Below are 20,996 nucleotides of genomic sequence, written 5' to 3' on the forward strand. Positions count from 1 at the left end.
TTGAAATTCAGATTGAAATCCAAATGAGGGAGCTTGGGAGCAATTCTTTACTTTTCCTATCAGTGATTTACCGAATAAATTGAGTGGGAACAGGCTGGTTTGCTCCCCCAGTGCTAATGTTCACAGAGTGGGTAACACAAGCCTTGCCCAAAGTGTCAGAACCTCAGGGAAGGAGGAAAAGTATTTGCACAATACAAATTTGAGATTTTCTAGGCTGAGCACTTCCACTGATCTTACAGCAGATACATGGCATCTACAATTGAAATAATTCACTTTTTGTTTGGTCCCTTAAGTCAGAAAATGCCTTGAGGTCCTTAGCATTAGCAGATACATATTCACAGAATCTCCACACAGTTATAATCTTCCCAGGTACAACCAGACTGAAAAGGTTGCAATGAAGAGAAACATCAAAGGCATGCTTTAATATAAACATCAAACTTGGCTTCTTCATCAATAATCTGATATTTATGAGGGTTGAGACCACATGATATTGGATGTGCAGACTGACAATTCACGCAAATGAGGTTATACTGGAGCTGTGTCAGAAGACCTGGAACAACATGGAATTGGAGAGAGTCTATTTACAAGGGCCTGGAGGGACAGGACAGGGGGAATGGCTTCAAACTGACAGACAGGAGGTTTAGATTGGATATTAGGAAAAAATTCTTTGCTATGAGGGTGGGGAGGCCCTGGCACAGGTTGCCCAGAGAAGCTGTGGCTGCCCCATCCCTGGGAGTGTCCAAGGCCAGGCTGGATGGGACTTGGAGCAACCTGGGCTAGTGGAAGGTGTCCCTGCCCATGGCAAGGGGTGGAACTGGATGATTTTTAAGGTCCCTTCCAACCCCAACCATTCTGGGATCCTATGATTTATTTCCCTTTAGTTCCAATTTTATGAGCCAGGTGAGAGAACACACTTGCATATTCCTTCAAGTGAAAAGCTTCCATTTCTCTCTCCCCTAAAAGAAAAGAGGTCATCAGCAACAGAGTGGGATGGGAACCAGGGTGAGAATGTTTCTAAGGAGGTTTGCCTTTCACAGGGCAGGCACAGCGTTGCAAGACTGATTTTTAAGCAGGATAATGAAGATAATAATCAAGCTCTAAGAAGGCTAAGAATAATCAGGATGTATATACACACATATATACATAAAACCCCAGATTAATAAAAGATAAAGGTTTAGTGAAAGTATTAGTGCTTCTATATATTATTTCTGAATGAATACTAGGTGCTGAGTAGAAAAACAGAATATGAATACACATATTCACACATACCCAAAGTATGCAAAACAAAAACCACAAGTACACCATAATGGTTTGTTTATCATTGATGTCAGAAGAACATCAACTAATTAAATACATCTTCTCCCTTCCAGGAAGGAACTGCAACCTCTGCAGACTTGAGAAATCTACATGGATTTGGATGAAATATGGAAGATAGAACTTGAGTTGCCTCCTTAAATGTTGAGTGATTGTGGGAGGATATGAGGATATTCCTTCTCTTTTTTTTTCTTGCTCCATTATGGGAACATAAAAGAGGCTGCACTACAGCAAGAAGTCTGCCATGGGCATCAAACACTGTTTTATCTTGGAATTTCATTAGACCATCAACTGAGACAAGCACTGACTGAACAAATCAAAGAGAGATATTTATCTACAAACAATGCAACAGATTAAATTGCCAATAATTACAGATATAAAATGAAGCAGACTAGTCTGCAATGTGGGTTTTTTGTGAGCATCTATTTTCTTGGGAGTTCAGTTTTGTACCATCATTATGAACTGTTCTGCAGCATCATCATAAAGAAAATTTAAACCAGTTTATCTCATTTCCCTAAATCTTTTCGAATAGCTTTATATGTGCCTCGATGTATAAAGTATGTGGTTAGTTAGAGATTTTTCCTCCATCATTCTGAAATGGATTTTCCTTGAACGTTCATTTCCTGGCTGAAGTCTAAAAGACAATACAAAAGTAATACAGAGAGAACTTGCAGGGACAACCTTGACAAAGAGACAGATTAGAGGAGCCTTTAGTGCAGAGGATCCTTGTACAGTAACCACTACACATGGCAAAGTGATGAAAACAGTGAAGAATTCTGGACTAGTCTTCAAGAAAATGATAAAAGCTGAGCCTCAGAATGAGCACTCCTGAGAGTGAAGACTGTCCTCTCCTCACCCATTTCCTACGAGTGCCCTGAATAAAGAATAAAGCCTCTGATTTCTAATTGCCACTACCACACACCTTGATTACAATCATCTTGTGAGTGGCTGGAATTTTCCCAGAAATGTTTCCAAATACAGTCAAGTTCTCTTGGCACTCAACGAGCTGCTCACAAAAGAGATTATTAACAGAGCAGTGAGTGGAGTCCTTGGCTGAGTTATCAGGAGAAACTTCTGCAAACACAAAAGCTACTTCACCCCCCTGTGTTTCTTCGACCTGCTGTGCCCAGGTGGGCACAAAGGTGGGCACCAGGTGGGTGCAAAAAAGAGAGTCACAACTCCATGCTCTGCTCAGGGAGGGCTCAACACTGGTGACCTTTGCTGTGAAAGCTGAGCCCCTTCACAGCAAAGACCAACGACTTCCCTCCTAACTTCACAGGAATTTAAAATAAGGTTCACTCATTAAAACATTAGAAACAACTCTTGTATTTGAAGGTATCCCCTGCTCGATTTTTAAATAGAAGAATGGTCACCTATACTGATTGTTCCTCTTTTAAAAACACCCTCAGCTCATAACAACTCTTGGGGTTGCAGGACTGTGGTAGCTACTGATGATCAAGCTCTAGCAGCAACATGATTAAGTTTACATTATTTTATATTTAAAAAAAAAAAAAAGATAAAAGCCTGAAGTGGTTTTAGTTGACCCAAAAAGGATGCTTGATATGCAGATTTTGTTTCATTTATGATTAAATGAAAACTGAATACCATTAAGAACTCAAGGTGGGAGTTGGAAGTTCAAGTTAACCTGAGTCACCAGCACAGCAACAGGTGACTTCACATAAAGCTTGAGGGAATTTTATCAAAAAGCTATTAAAGGAAATTTTAAATAATGAAAACAAAACAAAAAACAAACTCTTGTTGACTAGTCTGCTATACCCTACATTATAGTGCTTATTGTTTATGTTATAAAAATAGAGGTAATTAAGTTGGCATTAAATTACAGTACAAAATAGCTGCTGAAATCTTCCTTTGCATAGGTGTTTAACCATCATCTTCTTCATACTTTGAAAGTGAACACAGGCAGTCTGCTTAATGCCTTGTTATGTAACATGCACCAAATGCAACAGAACAAAATATGGAATAAAATATAGCTAAAAATTTTATATTTTTCTTGTATTTCATATATAACAAGAATTTGATTTGACAAGAAAAAAAGCAGTAAGAATAAAAGTCATATTTTAGACTGTATTTTTTGGTCCTAACCCTTGAAAATGTGAAAGGAAGGCAAAGTGTCCGTGGAAAGTGTTCTATTTACCAAGAACAATTTTAAAAGAATAAATCCTGAGCAATAGACTTCTTAGCCACCAGTAGACAAAAAAAGTATTGCTGTCAAGTGACTAAAATAAGCATTAAATGTTGTAACAGTCTGAAATGCAGCAGTTTTCACTCCAATATCAAAATGCACTCAGGTATATGAAATACATGACACAAAGGACATCCACAGTCACATTAGAAAAATGTTTCAATTTATAGTCCCAGTAATAAACTTCCTTTTTCATGCACTTTATACAGAGGGCAGATCTATGGAACTGCTGCTCTTCTGCAGCTTGGCACAAGCCATTCCCAAGGGCAGGAAAAAGAGAGTAAAAGAGGATATTAAGAAGTGATGTTTATAGTTCTTGTAAGAAGCTTTTCTGTCCTTGATGCAGCAATCCTTTGCCATCAGAGAAGGAGGCAAATTCCTACTACCTTGATTTTATTAAAGAAATGAGAATATTCAATACTGCAGTACATTATTAAGACTTTTTCCACTCTTGAACTTTTATGTCCAGTAATAGAGATCATAGCACAAACCATAAAAATATCCCCCAGATTTGGCTGCTTCTCCTAGACTTGGAAATTTGCCTTCCTGACAGGAAGGTGGAAAACCATTGCACCTGGCAATGACACACTAAAGAGACACCACAGCAAACCTCCCCACTGGGATTTCTGCAGCAACATCATCCCCACCAATATCTTCTTGAGTACCAGCTTGTCATGGAAAAAGGGATGTTCATTAGGATGTAAACAGGCATTTTTTTGTCCATTTTTTGTCCCAGCTACTTCTTAGACCTGGATTTTACTCATTTTAATTATCAGCTTCAAAACCAAACTATAACACAACAGCTGTTTGACCTGTTGCAGCTCAAATATAGCAAGAACTAAATGCCAGTAAATTCTTTTATTTCTAGCCATATTATCATTACACCAGAGGACATCACCATTCACAATTCAAAATTGTGTTGCAGCACATTACGTTGCAAAACTGGTGGGGTTAATTTTAAATATATATATTACATATTATATATCTATATTATATATATGAGGGTTTTTTAATATGTATATATATATATATATGTGTGTGTGTGTGTGGTATGTGTTAATTTACTATCTTTGTACATCCTCTCCTTCCAGAGGAAGCAAGTTATTCTGTACTAAAAAGCAAAGTGGACTCAGGTCCACACTTCCAAAGCTGTTACAGGCTAAGGAGAACTTGGCAGCAGAGAATTTACTGATCCTAATATTAAAAATATCATCTGGATGGGCTCCAAGAAGACAAAGATATGAGAGTGTAAAGGGGAACAGATGAAAAAAAAATCCATCTAAATTGTCTTAAAATGTAGCTCAGAGTTCCTTATTTTTACTATATAAAAAGCTGCCAACTTGTTTCTTCTTGGTTTTTTGTTTCTTCTTTTCTTTCTTGGCTTTGGATAGTCAAGAATCACAAAGAAGAAGAGGAAAAAAATGAAACAAAAAGAAAACCATAATAATTATTTCAAAACATCATTTAAAAGCCAACTCAATCATATTTACAACCACACTTGCATTATTCATTTTCCATATTGGAGCTACCAGCACTCGAATCTTAATACTACCACTGGTCCACGCAGGTATATACAGGGAATATATTCAAAAGCCAAGACAGCAGTGACAATTTCATTTGAAAAACTACACTTCTTTGTGTGAAAACCTATTCTTTGTCCCTAAAAAAATTTGAGGACTTAGACAAAAGAGAAGTTGAAACGTGCATTAAATCCTGTTGCTCATCTCAGCATTGTCTGCCATCCACAGGCTCGTTTGCCAGTCCCCACTCAGGGAGGTGGAAAGGCAATTTAAGATGGAAGTGCCAAAACAACATTTTCTTACACTCCCAAAAGTGGTGGCCAACACATTCACTTCCATTTTTGACTGGCAAGGACCTCTTCAAGCTGAAATTACTCTTGGCAGCAGAAAGCTCTCTCCCTTCTGTCCACGGCTTTTGGAGAACCAATTCATTTTTTTCAAACCATTCAGGCCATAAAAGTGAATTCCAGGCACCCCACCTCCTATTTTATGCTCATTGTTCTTACTCACAGATGCTGTTCCGGAACAAAATCCTGCCTTGCTGTGAAGTACCTATGGCTGAGTCACGAGGCACATAAAGAAAAGACACTTCAGAGGGACTACTTTGTCCCTGGACTATTCCAACAAGTATTTATGCCCAAAGCAAGCTGCTAAAATATTGATGTAAAGGGAAGAAATTTGATGTGAGACATAACACAGTCGCTGTTACAACGGTGTTTTAAAAATCTCTGCAGAAACCTTTGCTGTGCACACATTTTTAGGAGCCTCTTCCGTTCAGATATTTCCTTTAAATTGAAATATCAAATTTAAAAAACATCAAGACAATACCAACACCACGAGTATTGCTATAGATTTAGAAATGGAGCTTAATCAGTTGTCCACTGAGCTCTGCCTCCTGACTGGTACAGGGGCAGTAACAAATGCTTTGGAGAAAAAAATGCTACAATTAAAGAGGAGTCTGAGTTTGCAACCCAGTAAAACCAATCCAGTAAAACCCTTCCACGTGGAAAGGAAGTTGAACTCCTAAAACCCATTTCTAGCTCTTCCTATAGAATATAAACAAGTCAAACTTTAATTACAGTAAGCTTTCACATCCTAATGGAATATAAGTAGATTTAAAGAAATTTAGAAAGCGGCAATTTACTTTGGAGTAATGTAATTTTATTTAATTGCTTCTAATTAAAATTATTCTACAAATGTAAAACAAAAGTGTCTATTAATTCTCTTCATAAACTAAATTTAGATATCAACTGAGTAGCTTACTCACAGTATTTACTATAATTACTGCAGTACTTCTCTAACTTGGATGATTTAAAAGTTTTGGGGCTTGATACCAAATAATGGTTTCTGCTGCATAAAGCAAAATAATCTTTCAAACTCCCAGTGCCTTTGTACTTTGAATGTGACTCATTAAATTTACATTTTGTGAAGGTACATGTAGGAGTAAAAGCACTTATGTATTATCAAGAAATATGACATTATAATCCCATGAAGTTACTACTTATAGAAAAAAATAAAACTGTTCCCATTCTCTCCCATACCTAAGAGTAAAGTGAATACCTTCCATTAACTTTATAAAGAAAAAGGACACTTAATATTTTTGCATACATTTTTAACTTTGCTTTTAACACCGAGTTTTAAAATCAGCCACGAAACAAAAAATTGGAAATATCTTTCAATAAAAGTTCATCTGAAAACAATTATTGTATTTAAAACTCATCAACGATTCGTGTCAAACCTGACAAAAAGCTGTGGCCAAAGCTGGGGGGGAAAACTAACCAAAAAAATGTGAGACCATTCTGCAAACTTCTGTGTTTTAAAAACCGACCAACGTAAGCTCAAAAGCAGTCATTTCTTTAATTTCTTATCTTAAAGTATCTTCCTTAACCTCTCTCTGTGTTTTTCTACATAGCTTCTCATGTGGTTCTTCAAACACCACCAGACCAACATAGCAAATGCAACACAGAGCCAGTGTGCCTTTTTTTTAGGTAAAATTTGCTGACTGAAAAAATCAAATAACTTCTAAATTTCACTTCCAAGCCATTTTATTCTCCAAATTTTTTAGTGCTCCCGAGTTACAATCTCTCATGGGAGGGTTGTGCCTGACTTATCCCACGAGGAGATGGCACTGCCAGATGGTTCAGCCACCCTCTGTGGTTCACCCCACTAACACCTGAGCGTGGACCTCTCGCAGTGAACCAACGGAGAGCGAGGGGGGAAATGCAGAAATATCAGCTGCAGGTGGGTGGAAACTTCCCTGTGAATCCTCCAGCAGCAGTGCTCAGGGCTGAACTGTGTGGGAACGCTCCCAGGAGGAAAGAGGTTGCTTCCAGTTGGAACGGGGTTCGGTTTTCCCCTCACCTGCTCACAAAGGGAGGCCACAGAAGCGCCCTGGGGGAATGGTGGGAATCAGGAATCCATTCTAATCAACGGGATTGGGTTGTAGAGGTGAGTTTGATTAGGAAAATGACCTTAAAAAAACAAACAATGCACAAAATGTGATGTATGGCTACAGTCTAACAGCTTGGAAAGTTTTTGAAAAGCTCCTATCAAGGGACTCCTGGAAATCAGGAGACAGACCAGGAAACGACCATAATCACAGCTCCTTTCCCTGTTTAGAATCATAGAACCAAGAATGGTTTGGGTTGGAAGGGACCTTGAAGATCATCCAGTTCCACCCCCTGACATGTCAGGGACACCTTCCACTAGCCCAGGTTGCTCCAAGCCCCATCCAGCCTGGCCTTGGACACTTCCAGGGATGGGGCAGCCACAGCTTCTCTGGGCAACCTGTGCCAGGGCCTCCCCACCCTCACAGGGAAGAACTTCTTCTCAATATCTACTCTAAACCTCCTGTCTGTCAGTTTGTACCCACTGTTCCTTGTGCTGTCACTCCAGTTCCTGGTGAACGGTCCCTCTCCAACTTCCCTGTCACCCCTTCAGACACTGGAAGGTGCTGGGAGGTCTCCACAGAACCTTCTCTTTTCCAGGCTGAAGAGCCCGAACTTTTTCATCCCATCTCTACAGGGGAGGTGCTCCAGTCCCCTCATCAACTTCATGGTCTCCTCTGGGCTTGCTCCAATAGTTCTTATGTTGGAAGCATTATTTGAAGACACTTCTGGATCTTGGCTAAGCCACGGAGCGTGAAAATCAAGACACCTTTTTGGGGTTTTAAATTTGAGGAGGGAAGAAAATATGTTTGTGTTACTCAAACAATTTTGGCAACATATTACCATCAGTTTCTTTAAAAAAAACCAGTTCCAAGAGGCTCCTAAGGAAGTCACAGAGTGCTACCTTGGGGCACAGATATATCACAGAAACAACTGTGCAGCGCAGGGTTAAAATTCCACTATTCAGCAAGATGGAATCTCTCCATCAGCAAAAGAGCATTTCCCTCTGCCTAAAAAAGTTCAAGCCAAATTACTACCAAAGCCCAGAATGAGATCACTGATGTCATGGCAAAGCAACAATCAAAAAAAAATTAAATAAAAAAAAAAGATTGTAGTGACAGTGGCACCCAGGAAACAATTCCTCACAGCAATTTATTTTTTGCATCACTGCATGGCACTGAACATCCTCCTTCACCGACTGCATTCCATGGGAAGTGCATCCTTACACATTTTTAACCCCAAACTCACCAACTCCAAAAACAGGCCGTTAATTAAAAGGTGGAGGGGAAATCCACTTTAATAAACAAATGGGTTACATGAGTACAAAATTCAGAGGGCACGTTTAAAAAAAATCGGTCAAGATTAAAAGCAGGAATAATAAGTTAAATTACAAAAACAAACACCAAAGTGTCTGTTTTGAATATGTGAAAATAAAAACCTTGAAAATGCACTGTTTCAGGGAAAATTCTGTAGTGTCAGGAAGAGACTCCCAATGAAAATTGAAGTTTTTTCTTAACTTCAGCAATTCACTAACAAATCGTCATTAAAGTCTTGATCCCCAGGGCATCTTAGAAGCACTTTTGCAGCATTAGTAATAGGCCATTTAATTCCTCCACTTTATTTCTAATTTCTAATTAGGTTTTAATTCATGGTATAACTTATCCTTTCATTGTAATAGCATGTATCCTTAAGGAAATCGGAATTTGTCTTCCTAAGCTTGAAGTTTTCACAGTCAGGATTCCTGGATTATGGTGTTCCTTCCGCTTGTTTACCAGCTTCTTCAAACTATTCTAAAATAAATCAACGTGTTTATTATCAAAACCTTCAGGTTTGCCCGTGTCTGCTCACTCTTCTCAGCTGGCAAAAGTTGATTTTGGAAATGCTTCATCTCTAAGGCAAGAGCTGGTGACGTTCCATGTATTGCTACCTCAAACCACATCAAAAGGTCCTCTGTAACAGGAACCTTGTCTTAAAACAGTCTTTAAGAGCTTCAGCTTGGAACATTGAATAAACACCTCGTTCCACTGCCTGTCACCGAGGAGACAAGTTTTGTTAACAGGGGTTTGATCCTTCTTGGATTTCTCCTACCTATGGATTGCTGCAGTCCGTGGCTCTCCAAAGGGTTCTACAGGACAGCTGATTCTATTTCAAACCAAAAGAACCCCAACAAACAAAAAATCCCCAAGCAAACACCACACAACAGTAAACCAAAAATCAGCAACCGAACACCACACAACAAAAAAACCCAAACAAACCAAAATCCCCCTCCCCGAGCCAGCTGCTTTTTCATCATGGTTCTTATTCCATTCTCTGCTGCACCAGGTGAAGGTTACCAGCCTGGTACATCTGTCTGCTAGAGCTCTTTGGGATCTTAAACAGAATAGAGCAAGAACTAGAATTAGGGGAGACTAAGAGCTGGATTAGAACAGAATAAGGGAAGAATGAGGGGGAAATTAGAGTCAGAACAGATCCAAATTGCTCCTCAGTGCCCCTCCACCTGCAATGCAGCACACTGAGCTCTCCCTCTGTGGCTCTGGCTGCAGCAGCAGCATCTGCTGAGGGGGAGAGCCACCAGCTGCACCTGGGAAATGCTCCTGCATTTTGTCATTGGAGAAACATTTCAGGACCCTCCCAATTGCCTGCTCTGGGGAGAGGAGTAGGACACTGCAAGGTGTTATTTTTCTGGTTCCTCATCCATCGAAAGCCTGAGTTTTATGCCTTATACCCAGTAGATTTTCCTGTCGTGGTTCAGTTTCATTTGTTTTGTTCTAAATGTCAGCAAAAGATAGGGCTGAGCAAGAAAAAACATCAGGAGAATGTTTCTCCACGACGGAGCAGTGCCTGGATGGGACTGGCAGGTGATGCCAGACTCCAGCCCTCGTCCTGCCCCTCGGAGGCTCCAAAGCTCTGCTGCAGCACATTGGCAGTCCTACCAAACCTTCACAGCAATGCAAACATCAGAAATCAATCTCAATTCATTCAGTTCATGCTTTCTGAAAGAGCAGCACGCACAGATGATGCTGAGAGAGGCTGCTTTGCTTTTCTGCTGATCTCATTACAAGCCAAGACGACGGCAATCTAATTTCGTCGGCCACAAAACAAACGGCGTGTTCGGTTTGAACATCCAGCCCAAAAACCTCTTCTGGTTATAATATGAGTTTAAACTTATGCAGCGTGTTCATTAGCATAAACAATCCGCAAAATGGCCAGAAAACTAATTCCATCCCTTGTAATCTGCCATCAGAAAACCCCAAAGAAATAAACACTGGCATTTCAGCTTTGCTTTCACTTTGCTCTCAAGGCTTTGGAAAGATCAGCTGAAAAGTTTCCCTTCCAAATAATCTGAAGGGTTTAAACAAACCAGAGAATGCTTCCAGATGTTTTTCTTTCGAGCATATCTTAATAAATCTCTCTGAATAAAGAAAACTTAAAGGTAGATAAATAGTATCTTGGAGAATAAGGAATTAGGGAAGGGCTCTAAGCATTAAGAAATGATACTCATGTTTCATTTCAATTGATTTTGTCTACCTAATCAGTAAAATTGACAACAACAACTTGACTGTCTTCTTCAGGAAAGGGAACAAAATATTGTTTTAAAATATGAGATAATTTCAGTTTAATAAATATGACATGTGGGTAATGGGATCTGCATGAAAAATTTAAAAAGCATTGCTCTTCATCATTAAATTCAAGTTAATCAGCATATTCTGCTGCAGATTCAATTGAAAACCACTACTCTTAATGTATTAGTCATAAATATCAATTCGGTTTCCATGCAAAACAATATAAATCTGCAATAAACAGCTAAATCATTCTGGAAGTGAAAGTTTGCCTATACAGCAGCCTCAATAACAACAGAGAAAATAAACAACTGAAAAGCCACAACACTGGTACTTCTCCACAGCCAGGAATATATGGTAGAACATACCATGCCTAAACAAACTCACATAACTGATAAAAAATTATGATAACCAAGAGGCACAATGACAAAAAATCTATAGTTACTTGATTATCAAATGTTAGAAATTATTGCCTGAAAAATATGTTAATTTTTAATGCCATACGGGAGAGGGGAAGGGTCTGTCAGAGCACAACTCTGATGAAAATCTCCTAATCGAGCTTGACAGATAACCAAATAAACAGACTGACAGACAGACAGAAACTGCATATGGCTCGTTTCCTTCAAAAAAAAAACGGACTAGAAGGAAGGTCTTGCTCCTAATGATCACTCCACGTGTTGCAGCACCCACAGACCTCGGGAGAACAACAAAACCAGAGAGAGAAACACCCCCGAGGGCACAGGAGAACAGTGGGAGAGGAATCCAAGAGGAGTGTCTGTTCCCCCTCCCTGGATTTCTCCATTAATGTCATCCAGGTGTCCTGGCTGCACGGGAGAGGAGCTTCAGCAGCCTGGAGAAGCTCCTGGGGTGAGTTACCTCCCCCCGAGGGAGGGGAGGAAGGAAGAAAGCACAGGGATGGGAACAGCAGGGAGACAGGCTTGTAAAACCTCATTAACTTAGTCTTGGCTTCCCAAATCTAAACCCAACAGCTGCTCCCAAACTCCAGCCGTGGGGGAACAGCCAGATCTGGCCAAGTTGGGGAAAGCTGTCCCAGGTTGTCCAGAGCAGCAACCTGTGGGAACCCCGAGATCCGCTCCGAGCGCTGCCCTGAGTGGCAACAGACTTATTGGAGTGTTTTCCTCTCCCCTAAGTTACTGTTCATTATTTTCATAGTTTCTGTTTGGCAAACAGGAACGGTATAATGCCGAGTTTGAACTGAATTTCTCCATGACTATAAAAATATTTTTGATTAAACAGATGTCAGCAAAATTTTATGGAGTGAAAATTGAGTAACAGATGGCGAGGTCTGTGGAGTTCAAAGAGGCTGGATTTTATTAAAAAGGAAATTTGAGGAAAAGAATTATTTTGCTGGAAATATTGATGCAGTGTTTAGGCAAATGTAGAAGTATTCCTACTTGATAGAAAACAGTAAGTTCAAAAAAAAAATAAAAATAGATGTATTCACGCCAGGAACCTCAGACCATTATAAAAGGGGATTTATTCCACCTTTTTTTTTGCTGGATACAGCTTTTCATCCACAACATCAAGGTTCTCAAAGAAAAATAATTTACTTCAAGGGGGAGGAAAAAACCCAACTGCCAAACCAAAAATAACAATGACCTTGATTAAACATTCTGGACAAAATACATCCTTTATGTGACACATAAGCTATTGTGGAAGACAATAAATAGTCATCCCAAACTTATAATAAGTATTAAACAAAATTGCAAATAATGTCCTATAGGAAATAAGACTGAGAAGGATTATAACTCCTGACTACCATCAATATATCACCTCTTTTTCCAGCTTTACCACTTGGAATGGTAAAAAAATATTGCCATCAGTGGAACACAGACAGAGTCAATGAAATGAAAAAAAATGGCATAAATACAATGAAATGAAAAAAATTGGCATAAATATAATTATTAATGCAGAACATGAGTTCTTTCCCTATTCCTATGGCTCTCAAATCTTTTTCTTTTCAAGCTGATATTTAACACATTTCATTACATCATTGGCAAAAAAAAAAAAAAAAAAATCAAAAGGCAGAAGTAGTTTCAAATTCATGACCAGGCTCATTGTGCATCAAAGAGAGAGCTGCAGTGCCCTATGGAACAGCAGTCAGTGAGCCACTTCAGATGTCCATGGGGAAATATTTGGGCAAATCTGAGTTTCAGAACACTTAACCATGTGGAGAAGAGCTACCTGTTCTCCAAATAAGTTGGTTCACAGCTGGGAGAGAGGCTTTACCTCCACAACAGAGCCCCAAACAAGCAGCACCAGCCCGTGGGGCTGAGTCTGCACCAACACAGCTCGGCTCTATCCAGAGTCCAATTCTCATCCCCCCACCCAAAAAACCTCCTGGATGCTCGTTCTGGCTCTGATCTGCTCCTCATGCAGCACAGCTCCGAGTTCTGGGGCTCCCCTGGACCAAAGCTTTGAGTGCACACTGACATCAGCAGTGGTAAAACGATCACAGCGACATAACAAAGAGACATCTTTGATCTTGTGTCTTAATTTCTCGGTGACATCTTCTACCAGATACTTAAACTGTGCTGTCAGGACTCCTGCTGTGTGCAGTCTCACAGAGAGTGGAGGCTGCTCCATCCTCACACTGCAGAAATGCTGCTTATTTTTCAGAAAGTGGCACAATAAACTGAGAGCCCCCAAGCCTGTAAGTGCAGAAACAGGGCTTCCAACTCACCAGCAGTGACACTTATGGTTTATAAACTAAGTCATGTCTTGTCAGTGGTTTTAGAGTTTGACACCAACACCTCAAGAAATAGACATTTTGTTACAAAGACAGTATTTTACCAGTGAAATACAGTCAGCTTATGTTTGACAGAGTGATAAAAGAATCAACTAATTCAAACCTCCACAAAGCAAAATACCCTCCTCGAATTCTACACTTGAGGAGTTTGTACAAGCACAAGCTATTCAGAAGCAATTTTAGCTTTCCAAGTTATCCATCATTCCTTCATCTCTGCTGATCCATTTATCAGCCACATCCAGGATCTTACACTTGCTCAGAAACACCAAATAAAAACATGAAAAAGTTTTTGGTTGATGTTACTACCAGAGTAATTTGGATAATGTTTAGCACAGCCCTCCAGCCTTCCCAAGGACCAACTGATGGGATTCAAGCACTATGAAAGCACATACATGTTGTCTAAAATATTTTCACATGCTTTTAGATATAGCAATTCTGTATTTAAACAAGCAGAAAAAGGGAACATTGGAGATGGGTGTTAATTACTCCTATTTACAGGCTTCTTTTGGCAGTTTTCCATATTGCTTAAAATTGAAGTTGTAACTTATTTTCAGTGATTCAAAAATCAAGGCAAGAGAGAGAAATTCATCAGAAAAACGAGAGGCTACTTTTCCGGAGATATAAAACAAAATACAGCTTACATGTCTCATGCATCAGGTTTTAGATCTATCCTTTATCTTCTGAAGGCAAACGTGCTGATCAATCTACCAAAATCCTAAAATAGTTACCCAAATCCCTCCTCTTAATCTTCAGCTGTTCAAGGATTCTACAGTTTCCAAATGAACTCTTAAGCACTGGACATTTTGGTTTTTGAAGTGTTCAGTGTTAATGGCATGAAAATATCACTCCAAATGTTTAAAAGGGATTTCAAAGCTTGACCCAAGCTGATAACCCCGATTTTCATTTCTGGATATTGAAGATAAAATGGCTGAGGACTTACAGAGAGGAGAAACCAGTTTTACAGCAGCATTTTAAGTTGTGATAAAATTTCTAAATATAAATGCCCAAAGTTCATGTGGTAGAGTGTTCATTGGGTATTTTTTAAAGCGAGATACAAGGAATTATCTTCAAAATTCACAAGAATTTAAGAAATAAGTTAAATTTAACCTCTACACAAGAGGCAGTTTAGTATTTAGAAAGATCCTAAGGAAGGTCTCATTCTCATCAGATCATCTTTCTTCAGCTTTGGAGGAAGAAGTGTTAACTCTCATCCTTCTCCATCTTCTGATAGGCTTTAGGATTCATTGTGCGTGTGGGAAAGGAAATAATTTGACCTCTTGAAGAGAAGGAAAAGCCAACTGGGAAAGTCATTTCTAGAGAGAGATCACTGCTCCACATTCCACATCCAAGTTAGGGGGTCTCAGTCCAGTTTGTCAGGGCCAAACCTGACAACTACCAGAGAGGTTTACTGTGAACTGAGACAAAGAAAAAGTATTCTTGGTACAACCTTATGGAGGTTCCTTATGGAACCTTTTTCTTTCCTGCAGTGAAAGGCAGGAAAAGTTGATCTAAAAAATACCAGATCATTTGCAAATAGGTTCAGAAAGAAGAAAAAATTATATCAATATGCCCAACACTCCCCACATTGAATGAACTTGCTTAGAAATGAAAAGAACTTGCTAAAAGCATCACTTTAAGGTGCTTTTAAACACCTACATGGGTACTTGTTACCATATTGCAACCAGAACTTTCTGAAAAGCTGCCTATTGAACACTTTCCCTGACAAGTTCCAGCTGAGATCAAATCCCATGTCCACACTGCACACAGTACCAGAGAGAATAATGCACTGCAGTTCTCAGTCCATATTAATAAAATAATTAAATGGGAGTTCAATCAGTCAATTGTTTGGAGTAGAAAAACTTTTGAATAATAAACCCCAAAAATTACTTTTTTCTGACTTAGATCAACACTAAACTTATCTCTTTGTTGAGGATTTATGCCATTTAGAACTGCTGGTGCCAACAGGTGGGAGCAACCACCGTGAGGCAGAAGGGCAGCATCTGGATACAGGATTCGAGGGCAGAGCCCAGATACTTTCACAGGGAATGATAAATACTTTATTATTATTATTATTTTATTTACCAGACACTGCTCTGTGCCTTGGGAAAGCCAGTGGATCTCTGAAAGCAGTTTGTGGCACTGTGCACGACCACCACAGACACTTCCCAGAACAGGGATGTCACAAGGAGACAAGGAGGGAACTGTCTCACCAAACACAGCTTTGCATTGAATGCCTTCTTTAATGGAAGCTGAAAGCACACTGCTCAAGATGATAATTAAAAAAAAAAGAAACCAAACAGTCCAAGTCTGTCTGATTAATTGCTCTACTTGGCTAATTTGATAAGCTCTCAGTCAGCTTTCCATGCCTCCTCCATCGGCTTGATGTGTGCTGGAAATTAATCTAATTAGGAACACCTGCAATCAAAAGCCCCATCTCTGCAAAGTCAGACAACTCTTATTTACACCCAGCATTTTTTTAAAGGTCGGTTATAAACCCCTTCTTGCCACAAGAGGGGTAGAAGGAAGGAACATAACAAGGGTTGTGTGCAGCAGAGGAACCACTCCCTGCACTCAGCAGGGCTTCATTCCCACTGCATTCAGCAGCATAAACTGCCTCCTTCTAGAGAGTTCTGATCAAAATGACATTACAGCAGACAAAAGATGACAAACAAGTCACAGTAATTGCAGTCTCCAGACCATGCTAATGAGATAAGCCCTCGGTGAGGAGGTGAATGGCAATGCCTGGCTCAGTGCAGGTGCCAGGGGGAGCTCACAATGAACTGGGCACTTCACAGGGAAAGCTCAGTGGGTTTGTACCAACACCAGAGGCTGCAAACTCATAAAACTGTTGTGAAAAGTTCAAAGTCATCCAGAGTGAACATATGTTAGATGTTTTCATGCATCTAGATGTATGACTTACCCTCCAATCCCAACTGAAAAGCCACTTATATTTGCACCAGATCTTCATACAGGACAGAGCTCTTTGCCATTAAACTACAAGCACAAAAGTTGTGCTGCCACAGTTTCAAAAGCATGAACTGTAAACTGATATTCTTTTTTAAAACTAATTGTACTGATGGTTTTAATTGATCCTTCTGATTGCTACTTTATCCTAATTTATTTTTGTGAATATAAATTAGAAACCAAAGGAAGCTCCAAACAATTTTATCTATGAAGGTTTTTTGGACTGTATATGCAATCCCCTTTCAAAAAGTATTTTGTGTGCAGAAGTTTTAATGCTCTGTTTTAATGATAATTTTCTGCCTCTCAAAACAATTAAAGGCAGATTGGACATCATAAAATGATTATTTCCATCAAAATCAGAAAAAGTTATAGTTCAATTCATCTGGGGTTTTGTGCTAGCTTTGGTAAAATGTGTTTTGAAAAGGAAGACAGACAATAATACCGTCAGGCTTGCCTGACTCAAAAACAATTTGCATTAGTAAACTTTAAGCCCTTGAGATGACAACAGATTCTTGGATTTGTTGTAAAAAACATTTTAGCTAAACAATGCCAAGCTTGGGGCCTTATGCAGTGATTGTGTTAAGGAAAATTATGAACCTCTGCTTCAGAGAACATCTACAAAGCTTGCAGAGGATTCCTGCTAGAATGAAAGGCACCTCTATCACACCTCAGAGCACAAAATATGGGTCTGGTATTTCAAAACTGAGAATATAAGAAAATGAAATTATTAATGGAGCCATTAACTGTCTCTCTGGGGCTCTCAGATTAATTTAATTCTCAGAGTAAGTGCTCAGATCCTCACAGCCTTTCCAAACCTCCAGCAGAACTGCTCCAAATATCACTATGTTGTACAGGAGAGAATGGAAAAAATTCATGCATTACATGGGAAAGCTGCTGGAATGCAGGAAAAGCATAAAAAACATCACCAAAAAAAAGGAAACAAAGAAGCTTTGGCATTAAAAGACCTGACAGATGTTAAGCTTTTGTTCTTGCACCAACTCTCTTATTCCAGAGTGATGAGTAATTAAATGTAATGTGCAATTGAGAAAGGGCTTGTCCTTGGTCATGATCTCCAAAGATGCCCATAAACCCTCACCATGGGCTGTCCAAGGCCCTGCAAACCAAACGAGTCCCACTGGGAAGTGGGAATGAGGATTAAAATGCCAACGAGTATCCTGGGATTAAACATTCAGGAAGCAGCAGCACGTTTATGAATCTGACTGGACTCTCAGAAACACCAATCAGCTTAATTGAAGAGGAATATTGATTACCCTGACGGCTCAATAAGGCACATTTTCCATGGATCACTGAACTTCGGCGAACTGGGGAAGAAGATTAAAGGACTGCGTGTCCCTCAAAGCCTTGGCCCCTCCTCTGACACCCCTAATCCCATCAGTCAGCTGTTTATTATCTTCTGATCTCAGAGGTAGAGGTCACCAAGCAGCTCAAACATCCTTGGGCAGGTAAGGGAGAATTTGGGAGAATTAAAAAAAAAGCTAAAAAGAAAAAAAAAAAAAGGGAAAAAAAAAAGGGCTGGAGGGAAACAGTGGAACTCCATGAGGATTCCAGTTACTTCCAGTAAAGAGCATGAGGGAAAATAATTAATTCAAAAATACGTATCAGTAAACCCAGAAATACAGAAGAGAAGGTGTTTTCTACTTAACCACTCAAAAAAGAGCAGAACATAGTAGGAAACCATTTGATAAATGTGAGGCTTAATTCCAAAAGCTGGTTTACTCTCGTATCATAATAAAAGTGGTAATTTGCTAATATTTGGAGGAGAAGGGAAAAAGAAGGAACATGTGCTGCTTCAGAGGAGCACGGGAGCTTATTTTGCCTATATAAAATGAGTTTCTGCAATATTTTTAACTGAGTTATTTTAAGAAGTGCCAAAAAGTTGGCAGCCATGGAGAACTACTTAGCATAGATAAAGAGCCTGAAGACATGGAGCCTGGATAAAACGGGATTCACTGGACCCCAAGCTGGGCCTTTTGTGTTACTGTTTGTATATCTTGTCATCTGGGGACCTGTCCTGAATTAAGGTGCCACTGCATTGCTTAAAACTACAAAATTATCTATCCTGTCCTGTGCTGTCTGCAATTTGTAGCAACCACTGAGATTTGGAGGCCATCACCCCGTCCTTCAGAGATTCTTAAAACTCAGTTTGCTCTGGATGTTGTACAAAACACTTTGGAGATGTTGGAGATTTGTCACAGAGACTAAATTCATGTCCATGTGTTTATGTTCATTTCAAATGACTGACTGACAGAACAACAGAACATCCCCTGGAATGTAAAAAGATGGGATAAGGTTTACCATGAACATAGCGCAGAGTGAGACACAATCTTCGTGCCACAGCATGCAAGACCTAGGAAAAATAATAAAAACAACAGTTTACATTTTGGAAATATAAATTCTGACTGAATATAATGAATGTAAAGTCAAGGAAAAAAGCAGTCCAGCCATTTAATACATCTGAGTTTATTTATATCCAAATGGTTTTATTGCACAATTAATAAAATTAAGCTCATCTCTTCTGTATTACTCCCTGACAGGAAACTTAAAAGTGAGTCTTAAAAAAATAAAAATATAACACACCCTCAAAAAGTAAAATCTAGCTCACCTTCCAATATAACTGAAGCATTAAAAATTGTCTAAATCCAGAAAAATCTGAATAATAATGCACACAAAAGCTATTACAGTTATTGTCACTTATAATTATTTTGTGGTTGCACTCAGGTCTGTAAGTCTTAAACAGAACTAATAAACTCAATATTCCCTAGAATCAAATATTTTGAAAGGGATATGTTTACTAAATAAATATATGCATGAATCAGGGCACATGAAACTTTTACTCTGCTACTCTTGGAGACGAAAACAAACATCTCTTCCAAGAATTACATCAAGACAAACACACAGGTACCTCTCTGCTTCAAAAACCTGATGACAGGACTAAATTTACAACAGAGAATCTATTTAAAAGCCTTCTGGAGATGATTTTAAGTAGGCAGAGACTTAAGAGTGTGTGGTGTGTATTTGTCAAGATGGAACTTGCCAAGCAATCGGGGTTGTTAACCAGCAGCTCCCAGGGCCCAGGGAATGGACTCCCTAAGCTGGGAGATTTCTGCAGGAACACACAGTGACAGCCCTCTAAGAGCTTCAGGACAGAGATATTCAACAGCAGTTCCTCTCCCAACTTCTAAAGGCACTTTGGAATGCAGCAGAGTGAATCCCAAAGGGAATGTACATTATGTCATTAACAGCCAAAAAGCGATTCTGTGAGTCACCGAGTTCTACTGTGAACACCATGCAACTGCTCAGGCCAGGAATTAAAAGGACAAAAGGACAATGCCACTCCTTTGAGAGGCAAAGCTAAGTTAGGGAGGTGACACATCAAGAATTAAATTGAAATCTGAGAGGGGGGAAGCCCAACCCACTTGACAGAAGTGTCACGGAACAAAAATGTCGTTTTTTCATCCTGTGCTCACAGAAATACTTAGAGTAGTTCCAAGACAAACATGTTGTTCCACCACCTGGGCTACCAACATCAGTTTAGCACATTCATCCCAGAGATTTCCCATTGTGGAAATCCCTGAAAACGTCCTAAAGCTAGAGTTCTATCATTTTGAATTGCACACAGAGAACTGGAGCTAAACCAAAGGAAGTCCACCTTCTCCATAAACTGGCAATGCAATCCAGGCACTGGATACCATTCCTGATTATTTGCAGGGAACTCCGAGACTCAAACTGCAAATCAGGAGAAACATTAGCGGAAAATACCCAAACACAAGAGCTTCAAAGTACAGCAGGTCAAAACAACTTTACCAGCAGAGATGAAAACGATGAAAAGTAAATTCAATGAGTGAGAAGGCGACTCCCAGGGCAGTGATGGGAACACTTGGCTGTGTCCTGTCCTCATCCCAGTTCCAACACCTGCTGTGGGAGGCTTAGATTGCAAAAAGTGTCTTTCTGCCCAGCAGGACAAGGATGTCATTAAACCTCCTGCCTCCATTTGCCTCAGCAGTAAAGTTCTCCCACTTCTACAAGACTGGTTTTGAGTACAAATTCCGGACAAAATAAAGGTGCCCGAATACTGGGGTGAAAAATTCAAGTGAATGTCTAATCAGTATTCTCAGTGTGTTTCTCTGACTCTGTAAAGACTCGACACTTTCAGACTGGGAAGGATAAAACCATAGGCCAGCAGTAATCAGAGCTAGTTTTAAAATTCATTGTTGCTTTGATCAGGGATTACTGAAGGCTCCACCAGACCAGTATTTA

The 20,996-nt window shown here is 39.5% G+C and overlaps 1 protein-coding gene across 8 annotated transcripts in view; it reads right to left on the reverse strand.

The window, feature by feature from the left end:
- Positions 1–20,996, reverse strand: part of ATP2B2 (ATPase plasma membrane Ca2+ transporting 2) — a 408,955-nt gene that overhangs the window by 287,369 nt on the left and 100,590 nt on the right. For all 8 annotated transcript variants that reach the window (XM_064668162.1, XM_064668150.1, XM_064668159.1 and 5 more), the window contains exon 2: positions 19,035–19,086. The gene's annotated coding sequence lies outside the window, so the exon portion shown is untranslated. The remainder of the gene's footprint in view (positions 1–19,034; positions 19,087–20,996) is intronic.

Source organism: Pseudopipra pipra, chromosome 11 (genome assembly GCF_036250125.1).
Source record: "Pseudopipra pipra isolate bDixPip1 chromosome 11, bDixPip1.hap1, whole genome shotgun sequence".
Taxonomy (NCBI): Eukaryota; Metazoa; Chordata; class Aves; order Passeriformes; family Pipridae; genus Pseudopipra; species Pseudopipra pipra.